The sequence below is a fragment of the Anomalospiza imberbis genome, chromosome 4 (genome assembly GCF_031753505.1).
Source record: "Anomalospiza imberbis isolate Cuckoo-Finch-1a 21T00152 chromosome 4, ASM3175350v1, whole genome shotgun sequence".
NCBI lineage: Eukaryota > Metazoa > Chordata > Aves > Passeriformes > Viduidae > Anomalospiza > Anomalospiza imberbis.
Window position 1 is genome coordinate 57,542,145 of NC_089684.1, and position 12,813 is coordinate 57,554,957.

General features: G+C 39.5%; 1 protein-coding gene across 3 annotated transcripts in view; it reads left to right on the forward strand.

The window, feature by feature from the left end:
• C1QTNF7 (C1q and TNF related 7) overlaps positions 1–12,813 on the forward strand; it is a 50,137-nt gene that overhangs the window by 10,036 nt on the left and 27,288 nt on the right. Inside the window, exon 1 of one of the 3 annotated variants that reach the window (XM_068188741.1) lies at positions 4,657–5,064. The exons of 1 other annotated variant lie outside the window; for it this stretch is intronic. The gene's annotated coding sequence lies outside the window, so the exon portion shown is untranslated. Of the gene's footprint in view, positions 1–4,656; positions 5,065–6,669; positions 6,744–12,813 lie in introns of those variants that run through there. One more of the 3 variants, XM_068188743.1, reaches the window with a different exon arrangement.

Here is a 12,813-nt window from a genome sequence, read left to right on the forward strand (position 1 = left end):
AAGAACTGGCTGTTCAGACAGAAGTTATATGGGCAAGATATTACACATTACAGGTTTAAAAAGGAGATTTGCCTTTTACATTTTAATGACATATTAAAATAAATTACAAACTAAACAGTCAGAATTCTTCCTTTTTTAATGTGCATATTGAAGCATCAACAGGAAATGGCAGATCCTGAGTCCTTGCCCATTTTTCCTTAGTCCCCACACTAGCTGAGACCACATGAATTAGTGTCATTAGCATCTTGCCTCAAGTGAGAAATTGCTGCAATCCTAGTTTGGCTGGCTTGGAAGGCCCGAGCAGGAATGCAGCAGAGTGTCTAGAATGAAGGCTGGCAATATGGGACATCCACATAAGGGTTGCAAAGGAGCTTAACTGGATCCCTCCAGGAAGCAGAACTAGTCTAGCATACATCTGTGGCCCATACTACATTTTTTTGGTTTTTCACAGAAGTGATACATCATTTCCCAGCTACATGCCATATTTATTTATTTATTTATCTATTTATTTAACCATCGTGGGACCATGTATAAAATTGCATTACTCACCAAAATCTAGATGTGAGATCAAAATATGTGTGCCATGCTTATGAGCCACACATTTAAATATAAGCATTCTTGTCTTTCAAGAAAATACTATCTTGCCTTTCAATTCTTCCCAAGCCCTCCTATGTATGAACTTAATTTCAAAATTAAAACTGATTGCAGGTGTCTTAAGTATATTTTTCTAGGCCTTCATTTTAAACAAGTTACAGCAATACTCACCTTCATACAGTTTTTGATCATTATGATATGAATTCTCACTGACAGCAATAAAGACCATGGGGATCTTTCCTCATTTCCAGAACCAGATTTTTTTAATTTTGATCCCATTTTAGACTGTCAGAAGGGCTGTTTTCTAAGGAGAATCATTCATTTGATGATCCCTAGTACAGCTGCCTACCACATGTACAGCAGCAGTGTTGGCATTTTTCATTTTCCCCCACTTTCAGCCTCAGCACTGGAACCCATTACATAGCTGGCATCTCATAAGTGCTGTGTTACTTTGCCCCTTGCTTCAAAAAATTGTCTGTAATAGCAAGGTGACTATTGATAACTAATAGCAGGAATGCACAGAGAGCTGACAGCATGTAGGATGGCAGCCCTGAGAAATGACCACTCAGTTTCTTACTCTGCACAGATTGTAATCTCTGGCAAATATCATCCTTGTGCCCTAGGTCCACATCTGTAAAATGGGGTACAGTGTTTTGGCTTCCATGCCAAATAAGTATAACCAAATAACTGGGTGATGAGCTTTGGCAAGAACCACAAGTTTGTGATTACCTAGGATAAAAGATGCAAAATCTCTCTGGATCATAATCACTGTGTCATCTTGCTCTTGGAAGTAATGGGGTCAGGTGTGCTGTATGGAATGGAAACCTCTGAATAATAGTGATCACTGAAGACATAGCTGCCAGCTGATTAGACCTGCTTTAAGCAGATGTTGGATGAGATGAACTCAAAACCTCCCTTCCACCCCAAATTACCCCTGTGACTCTGTTCTAATGCTGCTCCTCTGCAAATACATCCCCTTGGACCACTGGGACCAGAGTGCACACGGACATAGTAGCGCTGCAGGACACAGCCTGCCTCCATCAGGGACTGATCAAGCCATGGACTGAACCCATTCAGGGCAGCTTGATGCCTCCACCAAAAGCACTTTGGTACTTGTGGCCCCAGGCTCATCCTAGAAAGAGTGTAGGTGGCCTTAGGTAGAACTGAGCCTCCATGGAGCCAAGCAATGGCAGGTTCATCTCCAGATTAGCTACCTAAAGGTACTGAAAGTTCACCACATTGGGGAATATGTTCTCTAGTTCACATTCATCTGCCATTTCATCTTACAGCCCCACTGCATCAGTGTTTCAGTCCTTATTGCTCAGCCTTTACATGAAATAGCAAAATTAAGCCTTGTGGTTCCTATGGTCTCTCTATGTGGCATCTCTCATGAAGTAATAAAGCGTGGGCTTTGCAAAACCCCTGTACACTGACATTGGAAATAATAGCTACTGGGATATATATATATAAACATATATATATAAAGAGAGAGTTGTTTTTTTTTTTTTTTTTAAGCAGTGAGTAAAATTAGACAATTTCCAAGGTCTGATCAAAGCAGTTTAATAGATTGTGTTACATCACAGCTGGGGACCTACTTTCTCAGGGTCTCAGAAATAACCACAGTGTCATGCCAGCAGAGCAGCACTCCCAGCCTGCAGGCAGCACAGCCCAACCCATCTCTTGGGTGGAAAGATAAATGAGAAACATAGGACACTAATTTATATGTAAGGATCTACACTTCTCTGGGAAAAAAAGAAAAAAAAAAAAAAGAAAAAATATTCTTATGTTTTTGATGTGGTTGATCATGATACAGACTTCACCCTACAAGTCTTGTACTTTTCTATCTGCATTCCAGCTCATGGGATCCTGGGAAGGCTTCCGTGTTCACATTCACAATTTCAGCTGTAACTGCGACTCTTATGTTGGGAACTGTTTTCTTAACTCTGCATGGCCATCTGTGAATGCACGTACAATAATATCCAGTAAGGCAAATGACATTTGCAGTGACCAGCTGCCTCCAGTTGTGAGGCAACATTGCACAGGGCAACAGCAGAATGAAGCACCCAGAGGCTTGCAGTGCTTACACAGTTGTGGTGTGGCTGAATTGGGCTGGGGATAAATGACATCATCCATTCCTGGGGGCTGCAAGTGCACTGCCCAATGGCTTGTTGCTTCCTTAGTCAAAAGCCAAATCCCTGCGGCAGAAACCAGGTCATGCCTGGGAGCAATTATTAAATGGCGCTCAAATTAGTACTGTGGTTTTAGGTGTCCCTACTGAATTGAACTCAGTTCAGCCCTCAGAAGTTAGGTATATAATTTGCTTTTCTCAAAACACTTCACAGAGCAGCAGGTCATAGGTCCCAGGCAGTTTTTGAAGTTAAGCCTCTTGTAGTTATGGACAGAAAGCTGGACAGGATCCCGATACGCCCCACTCGCGGGACTGCTGCCTGCAACCTGGGCGTGTGCGAGCAGTATCTGTGCCAAGCCTTGCTCCTACACACCAGGTCACAGGGTCTCCAACATCATAAAACAAGAGTGAAAGTCAAAAATGCCAGCTATTTTCTAAAAATAGAAAAGATGAGCTGGGACAGAGGGAGAAGACGCGTCCTCGCCGATGGTTTAGCAGCGGGGGAAGAGGACCAGCATGGCGGCTGACAACAGGCTCACCCCAGCATGGCTGAGCAATAAAGCAATAAATTTCAAACATGTATTTAAATTAAAAAAAAAAAAACAGTAAATATTTTGAAATTCAAGATATATGGTTTGATAGCGCCTCATATTTTGAAACTGTTAGCGGAGAAAGGAAAAGTGAAAACAACAAGAAGAGCTGAAAGGAGCCAAAATTAATTTACTGTGAACTTATTGTTTCAGTTTTCAACAAAGGAAATGGATATAAATGAAAACTAAATTGAAACTGAGGTCTCTCTCATTCAACAAAATATATCACTGCTACTAGTCAGCTACAATGCAGAAAGACAATTTAATTAGTAATAAACAACTTCAAAGTTATACTTGTGTTTTAGTGTCATAATAAAACTGTAAAAAAGAAAAAGCAACAATTAAAGCTGAACCCAAATCTTCAGGTTCAAGAAAAACATTGATAAAACATATAAAATGTTCAGGGAATTTTTTCAAATCCATTGTTCACAAAAGAGAATAAAAAAGAGATCATTTGTTCCTTCTTCATTAAAAACTATTATTTCCTTAAGCTCAAAATGCTTGTTAGATAGAAGTTTTGAGGACTTTTTTGTTTGTTTCTTTTATCTTTACTTTTCATAAAGCCAGAAAAATTGAATTTACAATATTTTAAAGTTTGATTCTGGACTGTAAGCTTATTTCTCTTTTTTCCTCTTTTGCAACTGAATACAATGGAATGAATGAGGACTTTGATTTCCTTTCTTATCTTTGCTGCTCCTTTAATATGGCTTTTTTTCATCTTCTCCATAAAACCCCTGTCCTTAGCGCCTGAGAATTGTATGACTATGTTTAAACTATTGTCTTTCGTCTTGAAGATGTAATTTTAAAATGGAGCAGGGATTTTTTTTTCCTTAAACCTTACATTTACCTTTTTTTCAGCAATAATATCTTTGTACCTTTCTTCTTTGTCTTACTAGTTGTTCTACCAAGGACTTGTTGCAAAAGCAATGCTTGTTTTTATGAAATTTAATAAGTTTAAGTAGAGAAAAGGGAAGAAAGAGAGGAAAAATGTAGTAAACAGATCTTTCTTTTGAAGGAGAAAAAAAGTCTGAAAAACACTCATTTTGCTTTCAGGTAATTCATTGCATTTATGATATCCAAAATGCTAAACTTCAGTATGGGTTACATTTCCTGGCTGGGATACAGAGAGATTCTCAGAAAATCGAGGTTTGAAATAGAAATCCAGCAGCAACCTCATCTGGAACACAAGGAACCTCAGCCGAGGGGACAGAGCTTGAGAGTGCTGGCGCTTGGGACCCACGAACTCAAATAGAGAAGCCTGTCATCTTTGTTTTATTTTTAAAATATGTGAACAAATTAAAAGCCAGAAGCAAGCACTGTGTTTTGGTTTTGCTGTGCCTGTGCTAGCAGCACTGCTCCCGTGCCCTCCCGGCACAGAGCACACATGCCACAGCTCCTGCGCTCCCGCCGCTCGCTCTTATGTTACTGCTCAAGTATGCATTCAGAAAAGAGCCAGCAGATACAGGAGATTTATTCTAGTTGTTGAGGTCAAGGACTCCTTTTCTTTGGATTCAGCAGAGAGGGAACTCTTTCGTCGTAGCACCAGACAGGCTTTCTGCTTTGCAGTCTACTGTCAGTGTGCACCACAGATAAAGAAACATCTGAGAGCATTTTTAAAGGATTTATCAATCCAAAGCACTCGTGAGCTATGTGCTGTCTCCAGTGTCAGAGTTAGGAGGCTTTCAGCAAGGGACAATATTTGCACAAAGTGCAAGCCAGAGGCTCCAGCTGCTGCAAACTTTTGCAAGCCATGTAAGTAAAGGGCTTTATTTTGCTGAAACAAATTTTGTATATTCTCCTGCCTCATAAAAACACTGAGATAATATAAATTTTAGATGAATTTCCTAATACTAGTAATGTTGCTATCCTGCTGTATCTTTGAATAATGCATGTATGTCAGCACAATAATTAAATATCTTACCTTGTTTTGCTTCTGAGTCTTGTAAAGATCAGAATCTGTAGTGCCTCAGGCAGGCTCTGTTTGCTTTTCTGATAGCTTTTTCATTCTGTTTCTGAATAATTTCTGTTCTCTGTTTGTGATCAGCACAGAGACTTTTCTGATTTCTCTGATTTCTTTTATTTCAAGGACAATGAGAATCTGGCAGGGAAACGAAAAGGCTGTGAAAACAAAGAGCATAAAAGTAGTTTATAAAGTGTTGTCGGTGAACCCAAAAGTGGTGTGTAACCCTCATGTTGAACTTGTGGTCTTGTGAAATTTTATGTTCTTTATAATGAGGTTCAAGGAGTCACAGATTATGTGACTAAGAGGAATATTAAATAACAGAAGAAATATTTTGATTGCCTTATAAAATGTAACATTATGTTAATGCTTGTATTTAAATGTGCCACTTTCTCTGTGGTTATCTGAAGCTTATGGCAGGGGATGGATCACCTTTCTCTGAGCTTCACAATGTAACTTAAAGTCATTAAATATTTCCTTGGTTTCTATGTAGTTCATGTACTTTTGGCACCAATAGGCCTAGCAGAGAGCTGTTAAAACGCCAAATTTCTCTTCTTGTCTGTGAAGTCCTCCCTGCCATTTTGATTGCTGCCAAAATGTAGACATGGGGATAAATAAATGGAAGCTATGTGAGATTCACTGACTATGTACAGGTGGTAGTACCCTGAGACAGAAATTTCATGCACTCAGAATTCTTAGTGTCTTCCTGTTCAGAGAATCTCTAGCTCCCTTGCATTCCTTATCCAAAAAGCATCTGATCCCCATGACTTTGCATGTTCTATTTGGCTCACACTTTTCCCCAGTTCCCAATAACTTTTAACAGGCCCTTTTTCTCCAGGCCCACATGTCTGAGAGGAGCAAACCCTGCCCTCCAAACCTCACAGTGCAAACCCTTCCCTCCAACCCTTTAACCCTGTCACATACCCACAGGTACCCAACCCAACTTGATTTATTGCAGATATGCCACTGCAATCACCTCTTACATCAGGTGCTCAGAGGAACACGGATGCTGCCCTAAATAAATACCTCTACCACATCTCCCAGCCCTCCTCTTGCCCTTCATTTCCATGGCAGTGCAGGATCTGCATGGGGAGAGGGGTAATGTCCATTAAGGGAGATGCCCACAATTCTTTGAAGGCCATGGGAAGGCCCTCCTTTGCTGTCAGCCAGGCAGTCAGACCTGGGTGCCAAAACAGCAAGGAAATGAATAGACCTGCTGGGCTGGGAGATGCAGTTTGCTGCTTCCAGGAACCCTGGGAAGTCACCTCCCTGAGCAAGGACAGGGAAAGGCTCTGCAGAAAGAAGTTTTCAGGGTTATTAGGATCACAGCCTGAAGGTGCACTGGCAGGAGCAAGTCAGAGGTGAATGGGGCTGGCGTGAAAGTCAAACCTCCGATGATGGAAGAAGAAGATGTTGCTTTTCAAGAGTGTTTGGAGAATGAGGAAAAGTTTAATTTTCAGCACAGAGATGGGTAGAGCTGTTTTCTTTGCAATACAAACTCTCTTATACCTAGCTGGTGCAACCACACTCCAGGGAGAAAACAGCAGTTTATATTATAGTTTTTGAATTTATGTATATTCATGTGTTCTCTTAGCAAATGCATCTTTTGAGTTCTAAAGCTTTCTGAATCTTTCATATAGTCCTTTGCTTTGAAGCAACAGATGTCAGTGATAAGCAGATGGTTCTGACTTTGAATTTGAACATCTTTAAATACTTTGTGTATATTTTATGGCGAGGAATGCACTCTGTGTTACTACGCAGAACTGATGCACTAAATGAAAAGTATCCATGTCTGGATGCTTGATGTCGCTTCCTAGCTCACAAAACAATAAATGACATATTTTTCAGGATTATTTGTTATGAGATATTTTCATCTAATTATTCAGCTTGTGTTTTCAAACTTGAAACAAACTGAAATGCTCTGCTGATGTGAGCTCAAAGAGAACAAGCAACAAAAAGAGCCAAAGGAGCTGCCTCGGTTGTGAATTGCATTTTCAGTCTGATGTATCCTGTGAGCAGGCTGAAAGCTTCCTCTTGCTCAGCTTCCCAGAGGAAATAATGCAGTGCCTATGGAAACAACTGAACAAAATCTTTTGACCTTTCTTACTCTAAACTTTCATTTTCAGGAGATATAGCTATGAAATTTGATAAGTGGAGAATCTAAGAACATAAGATCTTAAATCAGGAATAAATTTGGGAACACAAATAGAAGGAAGAGATCTGAAATAAGAAAATAATTCATTTTCTTTCAAAGAAAAGAAATCATACAAACAGATTTCATCCAAATGGTTTGCTATTGGATTTTAATTTACTGTTCTAAAATGTTCTTTTATCTCTCTGCTTGATTTTCAGTCCTGAAGAGTTTGTTTTTTAAAGAAATCACCTAAAAAAATGTGTGACATGCAAACTGTTTAAACTTTACTTAATTGATCTTAAGAATGGATTATTGCACATATTGTCAAAGGCTTTATTAATTATATTGACATAAGAGATGTTATCAGTGCTTATACCTACTGCACCAGCCTGACTTGGATAAAGAGAAATGCCTCATTTCAGCCAAGCTTTGGAGCTTTTGCCTCCCTCTTTGAGAAGGAATGGGATTGTAGAAGGCTCCTGGTGCTGAGGGGGTGCTGGAAGATCTCAGTGGTGATGCAGGACATGCTCTTTCCCTCTCTTTTTTCCATCTTTCTCCAATTCTTCTTGAAACCTTTTCCTTTCTCCCTTCTTCAGGATACAGAATGTCCTAATGCCAGGCTCTTCCAGAATACAGGTTTTCCTCAAATCAGCCTCTCTACAGCTCCATGGCTGCTGTTCAGCCTTTGTGGTAGAGAAGGATGGGATGGAGAAGGGGCCTGATGGGGACAGAATGCCCCAGCACAGCTGGTGAACCCAAGTGTCCACATGTTTGAATTTCAGTGGCAGTACCCATCTCTGCAGGTACAAATGAAGTCACCCACATGTAATCAAAGCACGAAGGCTTTTTACCTTTGAAATCTGATGCCCAAAGCTAAGGGATGCTTTAATTACTGCCTTGTACTTAATTACTGCCTAATGCTATGCATTTCCTGGTGGTTTTTACACACAGACATTTTCTGGGACAGGTCATTACCCAAAACAACAGTAGACTGACAAATCCAGTAGCTTGACAAAAGAGAACATTTCCTCCAGTTCCACTTTGAAAGTTTTAAAATCTCTTTTCTATCCAATATTATAGAGGAAAAAGAAAAAGAAAAAGAAAAAGAAAAAGAAAAAGAAAAAGAAAAAGAAAAAGAAAAAGAAGAAAAAGAAAAAGAAAAAGAAAAAGAAAAAGAAAAAGAAAAAGAAAGAAAAGAAAAAGAAAAAGAAAAAGAAAAAGAAAAAGAAAAAGAAAAAGAAAAAGAAAAAGAAAAAGAAAAAGAAAAAGAAAAAGAAAAAGAAAAAGAAAAAGAAAAAGAAAAAGAAAAAGAAAATTACTGAGGTGTTCTATTTTAGTATATTATTTGAAAATATCAGGTTTTCAGGTTTAGGAATCTACATACAAATGAGAAGGAGTTGTGAAAGCTTCTGATTGATGGACTGTCTTTCTTTGTGACAATTCTAATTAATTTAGGATTGGAAATGTTCAAATACTTCAAAAACCAGAGGCAGTATTTTGCTACTTGACAGCAGCCTAACTCAGAGAGTGGCTCTCCCAAATAAACCCTTGCAATATGAAGAGGTTGCAATCTGATGTGTGATAGACTTAGACCTCTCTGGTGTCTATCTCAAGCCCTTTTTCTCTCTGTGAAGCCCTACCACCCCTTACTGTCTGGTACAACACTTCAGCACATATATATTTATTTTGCCAGCCACCTCTCAGACTTATAGACCTGAGGACTGAGGCATGACTCAATGCCTGTAGAACTGAGATCCTACTAAAAGTCTGTGAAAATGCAGTAAACTGAAGGTAGTTTTCCTGAATTCTGGAAATATGTGTCCATCCATGGCCACCCATAGATACACAGGTTTTTTGTAAAGGAAAGAAACAGCTTTTAATCCTTTCCATGGTGCTGTGTGCCTGCAGCTTTCCCATAGGTTCAGAGGTGAAAAAAAACAAACCTGCTAGAAAAGCTCTCAGTCTAGGTGTTGTAGCAGATAATCAGCAAAACTGACCATGGAAGACCATAAGTAGCAAAATTTCCCCAGATGATCAGCGTGGAGAGCTGAGAGGAGTTACCAGAACTGTGCTGCCTTGCAGTGGAAAAGCTCTTGGAAGGGAAGGAAGCAGTGCAGTGACATTCCAGTCTGCAGATGGAAAGCTGGAAGCTGCTTCCAAGTCTGGAAGCTGCTCTAAGCAAGCTGCTGCAATGGAGGGTTGCAATGGGAACATGGACTTTTTGCTGTGAATCTGCAGGAACAAATACCATCATCCTTTGTTGTCAACTAATGTTTGTTCATGCAATTTTTTTTGAGTGACTGCCCATTTCTGAACTTCAGGGAAGCAACTTATAAACTTGATATCTTAAATGTAGCTGGGGAAAAATAGTGAAGGAGAAAGGGGGAAGGGGTGGGAAATCTGCCAGAATTCATATTCCAGGGAGAATTGATACAGTTGTATTTATAAGGTTCCCTCTGTGGCTTTCGGGTTATTTCCTGAAATCTGCAATTACATTCTGTTTGGGTTTTTTTTGGTGACAATCAGGAGCCAGGTTCAGTTTCACATGGCTGCAGCAAGGGCACTGCCAGCATGCCCAGATCACTGCCTCAGTGCATGATGGAGTGCACGGTCATCAGCATGTCCTCTGAATCTCAGCTTGTCCTCTGAATCGCCTCCCTCAGAGGAAAAAGGGAATCCTGGAGGATTACAAAAATTCTTCAGGGTTCAAGAGAGCAACAAAATGAATTTCTGAGCATCCCAGGTGGGCAGAATAATCCTCGAATTTTTAAATCTACATATGTGGAGTCATCCTTCTTTTATTTATACCCACTTTTGAACATTAGTTAAATTCCTGTAACTTAAGTGGAAATGAGAAAAAAAAAAAAACAACTACAACTTTTGGGAATTTCTGCTTAAATGATAGTAGCTAGAAGATGAGAGACATAAATTAACTGAACACTTGTGGGGTTTGACAGGTGACTCAAATGCAGTATTTTTTAAGAATAGACATGAACTCAGCACCTGAGGAGAAAAGTCATCCTCACAATTATCTTCCTAGTTGAAAAAAATTACAGTTTCAGGTCAACAGCATGCAGAAATGCCTGGAAGGTGTTGCCAAAGGCCTTCCCAAGAGTGCATTTATGCTGTAAATATAATATTTTAAATTAGTCAGCAACAGCTATGTCATCTTGATTTGCATGCTAATAAGATGATGAAATGATGCTGTGGAGAGATGGATGTACATCTAGCTGGCAATATTTTTTTTTACTTTTCTGAAGTACTGAAATTTTAGAATTCTCAGGGGTATATTTCTCTGACTTTGCACTTAAATAAAGAAACACCCCGCTGTGGAAATATCTAAGATACCACCTCTTCAAATGTCAACATTTCTTTCTGAAAACAGCACATGCAGAAACTAAAACATGGATTTTTTTTCATAGACATGAGCTATGGCAAAAGTTTGCACATTATCAGCCTTCTTATTCAGAATACAGCTACCTTATGGTTGAGAACAAGCTATGTTTCAGGGCCTGCTGGACCCTGAAACAGAGCACTAGACCCTGTTCCAGAAAAATATCAGTTCAGGGAGAAATATGAAATGCCTTCTCATTGATAAATGCTGTTTCCAAGACAATCTCTCTTTGAGCTACAGGGCCATTTCCAAAATGTGGAAGGATTCTGGCTCCTTGCAGGCAAGGGAAGGATGTGAAAGTCCAGAGAGGCACCTCTGCACATGCGATGGTGATGACTGTGGTCTTCCTCCTTGTGGCAGATAAAGCAGCATATGGGCCTTTTGACATCTTTTCTCCTCAGTGAAGCCCGTCCTCACTTTCTTTTTTTTCTCACAAAAAGACTGAAATTAAACTTCTTCAGCATCTCATCAATGACAGAATTGTTCCGAGCAGGATTTTATAAATCATATCTTGCTACATTTATGGAAGTTATGACCCACACTTCTGGAGTCAAGGCTGTGGGCATATTTACTCATACTGATTTCACTGTAATGCTAGATGGTTGCCCCTTGCTGTAATGAGGTCTTAAATGTTTTCCTTGTTGCTCTCAGCTGGTATTTTCCAGGTCATGGGAGCACTTTCCGTGGACTAACAGTGTGTTACATATTATAGCAGTGTTATGTCTTTGAGGGCTCAGTTGTCATGCAGGTGCCTAATGTTGTTCTTGAAGATGATGCTCCAGTGCAGACAGGTTGTTTGGCTGATTTCTGTTTCAGATGGCTTTTACCATCTTTTCTTTATTGCTGCCAGGGTTTTCTCTTGCTTCCCTGGGGACTCCAGATGCATCTAATGAGTCAGTTCCAGCTTCGGAGCTGAAACAGGTCATGGAGAGCAGCCATATGTTGTTCAGATTCTTGCATGGAAGGGAATTTCCTTTTTCTCTTGCTGGACCAATTCATTCAATAAGAACTTGTTTTAGATCAAATTGTCATTGCTTTTAGTTAACTCAAACCTTTTCTAACTTTATCCTGATTCCAATTTTTTATTATATGCTAAAAGTTTTTATTATATGTTAAAAGAAAACTGGTGCCTCGAACAGTGTGACTTGCTCCCAGCTTAAGTGATAGGAAAAGAACTGTTTAAACACAAAAATCACAGGCTGTAGCTGGTGAAAAATGACAACATGTAGCTGGTACCTCTGACAACAGTCAGAGGCATGCTTCTCCCCAGTGTTGCATAAGTAGATATATAATGTATAATGTACTGCAACATCACAGCAGGTTTCCCAAATTGAAAACAAAGAGGAATAAAAGACTGCTGTACCTTGGCTCTTAAATCCCTGAATGTGTTGCCTGTGTTGATTAGTTACTTTGATTTGTGCTTCCCTGCACAGCTCATTTTTCCCTTTAATAAGAGTTTGGCTTCTAAATTGTCACTTGCACTTGCACCAAACAGTGCAATTAGGCTGGAGTGACGGAATATATTACATTGTTTGTTTTCCATTATGTTTATTCCAGATGGTTTTTGTCACTGACTCTTCTTCTGAGCCGGGCTGTTAATAAACATAGGATAAATCTAATGAACAAATTTGCCTGCTTGCTACAGATCTGTGGTGGTGGCTGAGATGGGGTTATACTGCTGAGTAATGGGTTCTCAGAAAAACTATAGAATTGTTAATTCTTGCTTACTTATGAGAGGCAAACTGTGTCCATGGTTAGTGAGGGGTTAAAGAAGATGCTTGTGTGGTTTATTCCTTTAAAAAATATACATTTAAAATTTAAACTGAGGTTATGATGAGTTCACGGTTGTGACGCTTTAATGCTTCTCTGAACAAAGGAAGTGTTTTATGGCACAGCTGCAGAATGAGTACCCATTTTTAAGCTTTTCATTGTCAGGAAGCTCCTCTGTGCCCTTGAGTCAGCTGTTTCAGTTTTTGTCTTGGTTCCTGAACAAATACTTCTTTCCTTCTTCAA